The sequence below is a fragment of the Lathyrus oleraceus genome, chromosome 5 (assembly GCF_024323335.1).
Source record: "Lathyrus oleraceus cultivar Zhongwan6 chromosome 5, CAAS_Psat_ZW6_1.0, whole genome shotgun sequence".
NCBI lineage: Eukaryota > Viridiplantae > Streptophyta > Magnoliopsida > Fabales > Fabaceae > Lathyrus > Lathyrus oleraceus.
In genome coordinates this window covers 373,517,804-373,521,400 of record NC_066583.1, presented here as the reverse complement: position 1 = coordinate 373,521,400, position 3,597 = coordinate 373,517,804, and the positions used below count along the sequence as shown (strand labels likewise).

At 32.2% G+C, this 3,597-nt stretch overlaps 1 long non-coding RNA gene across 1 annotated transcript; it reads left to right on the top strand.

Moving 5' to 3' along the window:
- Positions 1 to 1,656: 1,656 nt before the first annotated feature.
- LOC127079977 (uncharacterized) lies at positions 1,657 to 3,385 on the top strand. Its single transcript, XR_007787999.1, has 2 exons — positions 1,657 to 1,787; positions 3,155 to 3,385. It is a non-coding gene; the product is annotated as an uncharacterized LOC127079977 (long non-coding RNA).
- Positions 3,386 to 3,597: the final 212 nt, after the last annotated feature.

Genomic DNA, 3,597 nt, shown 5'->3' with positions numbered 1-3,597 from the left:
CAATTAGATAAGATACATTATTCTTATAATAATTGATTATTCTTTGATATAATAATATGTTCTAATTTGTATTTATCATATTTGATTTTATATTTATTGCTTAGAATTCAAATCATTCAATTGATATTAGTGCTTTAAAATATAAATGAATTTGATTACTAAATATATTCAATTGACATATCACCACAAAACACACGAATAGGGGTGAGAATAAATTTAGAGATGTTAATTGTGTTATTTAACAACAAGAATAGTTATAATAACATGAATTATAAAATATCCGTTTGAAATTTTGTCCACATTTAAATGGTGTGATACCATCAATTACTCTTTTAGCCATCGATAATCTTGAACTAAACACATGATACTTCTAGTTTGAATTAAAATCATATTTACTATTCAAAATAGAAATTTTGCATTTACATAAATGGTATCAAACCATCGATACTCGTTTGAGCTCGATGTGTTAAATTTCGTGATGATATGATTATATATTTTATAGCTATTGTATGAATTATATGAATTGAATTATTATATGACTTATATATGTTTTGAGTCATGACTATTTAAATAATTAAACTTTCTACAATAATTTTATACTATTCAATATGAATTTTGATTGCGGATACCAATTTTATTGTGAAATTAAATATCCTATGATCACTTAATTGGTATTTTTTTGCCATCATATGTAATTTTCCTCTATATTCAAAATTGATCCATCAAAGGTGTTTTTGCCATTAGGCTTTATGTTTCTCCTAAAACTAGTTTTATCAATTTATTTAATTTATGAGATTAAAACCCAATATCTTTAGGTGATTTTGTTTTGAAATATAAGGAAATATTTTTACGTGTTGCTAGAATCTTGAGAAATATTAATATAAATTATTTTTAATAGTATTTCCTAATTTATTTTAACGTGGTTCTAAGTATCTGGCAAGCTAAAATCTATGGTTTTTAATTAATGAGTATGTGATTTCCTAAATTTATCGTATGAGTGGGATATTAGGTTCTTTTGCCGGAAATCAAGATCCTGGAAATCTCTGTTCTCATGTAACATTAGATTTTTGAACTCGTGGAGAGTAGTATTTACCGTTTATCCAAAACATGTGACACTTGTGAATCCATGATGCTTGCATTATCATTACATAATAATTAATTTTTAGTATGTTCATTTTCAAGAAATCATCAGTTCGTCACTTGAGCTAGTTCATTCAGTTATGGAGAAATTTGACAGAAGGAATACATATCTGTAATATCCCATATTCCCTTAAATGCTCAATTAGTTGTCAGTTGAGACCAATTGAATTCTTATGTACTATATCTTTTGTTAGTTGTAACAATTGGAGCTCTTATGTGCTCTAAATGTTGTCAATTGGGACCAATAGAGTAACCGGTGAACTCTGAAGAGATTAATTATTAATAAGAGAGACAGACCAATATTAACAAGTACAAGAGAGGAAATTTTGGTAACATTAATAATTGGTCAATTGGTGCTGGAAGATAAAATATCAATTGAGATATTTTATGATACTACTTAATATTATATATTATATATATTATATGTATTTTGTGTGGTTAGAAAGAAAGAAAAGAAGAAAGGATAAAGATAGAAGAAGAGAGTTATCAGAAAAAGGGAAAAGAAGAGAAAGAGAAAGAAAGAGGAAAAGAGAAGGAGAAAGAAAGAAGAAAAGACAAAGAGGAAGAAGAGGAAGGAAGAAGATCATGTTCATCAACACCATCACCTCATCTTTATCGTCACCAACTTCATCTTCTTCTTTTACTAGGTGAGTTCTTAGATAGTTTTAGCATTGGGGGAAAATATCCTATATTTGTGGGGTTAGGATTTGTGTGAGTTTGTGATAAACTTGTTGTGTGCATACTCCCTATCCATGATATGTGTTGAAAAATCATGTTATGTGAAAATAGTAGCTAAAAATGGTATATGGAAAGGAAAATAAAAGAGGAGTTATTTAAGGAAAGAAGTTACTGAGAGAATTTAATGGAAATTGGAATTTTTTTTTCCAGTGTTAACCGGTTAACGCGTACATGCCTTACCACTAGGCTAGAGAGGTTGTTGTCGAATGTTTATGCAATGAATAAATATTAATCTAAATCTTGATTAAGATAGATTAATGAATTAATTGAGTGGTGTAACTCCGTTTTGGACACGGTCGGATGCGTTAGAAAGATAACGTAAAGGGCTATTATTATTGTTCCATGTTATAAAATATTATGTGATTTATAAATGCCATGAATTTTATCATGATGAAAATTAAATATTGTTGTTATGTGAAAGGTGAAGTAACATGATTAAAACTCTACAAAGATGAGTGAGGAAACCTAGGAGAATGACGTGATTAATAACTTAGAAAGATAATCTAGGTTATGGAACATATGTGATATATGTATGAGAATACGGTATTCATTCGTACGACGCTTATGTGAGGTCATGGACGAATTGTTGCCATGATTGAAAATGAGACGCATTGTATGGAACATGCCATGTTATTATTTGTGTATTATGGTGAATGAAGTCACCTGTGATTTATGAATTTGTTATGGTTCGTGGAACCAATGATTTGTGGAACCGATCATGTATTCAGAATGTGTATTTTCTGTGGTGGTACACATCTCTTGTGGTAGGCTTAGATGAGTAAGCATTGGGATGTGGGACCAATGATTCAAGCCTCAATTGGGTTTGAGCCCCAACCATGGCGGACATGGGGGATAGGTGGACACCTATGTGGGTTAGAGTCCCATACGGTGAAAGATACCCTAGGTGGGTTAGAGTCCCATACGGGTGATGGTTCTTAAAAGTGGGTTAGAGTCCCATAGGGGAACCGGATATCCACCGCGAAAGTCGAATCATACGGACATGCGTGAACCAGGCCTTGGCCTCTACGTAGGTCCGGTTGGGGATCGATGTTGTGTGAATCTGAATAATGATCGTGGTTGAGTTATGAGAACTCAGATGCATGTTGCCATACAATTGCGAGATAGTCCCTCATCGCTCAAGTCTTCGTTCCCTTGTTGACTTGAGTTGGATATGAGTTGAACATTGATTAGAACCCTGTAGAGCCGAGTGGACCCATAGGATAGGAGAACTCACTGAGATTATTATCTCATCCCATCATTGTTGTTTTTTTTCCAGGTATTCTTTACAGGTTGAATCTAAGAGAAACTGTTATGGATGTTTCAAGGGTTGCTGTTCATTATGATCTTCCGTTGTGGAGTTGTGTGTAATGAAGATATTGTACATAGTTCTTAGATTTTTATTGTTTAGGCATTATTGTAAAACATGTTCCATTGATGTTTTAGTTTGGACATGTATATATACTGATGCCATTAGGCACTTATGTTGTGACAGTACAAAAATTTAACACTTGTATGATATTATTCTAGATATATATTATACGGGTTGTTACAATATCAGTACGAATTTAGAGGGTCCAAGTTTCATGAGCTTAAAAAGTTTAGCTCCCTGTTAATTTTTAAGCAAAAAGAACTACTCAAGAGGACCTATGGTAATCTGTTGGGTGTCCTAATGACCAACATAGACCAAGGTAGACCCGGGTGTGATCCTTACTTTTGCCC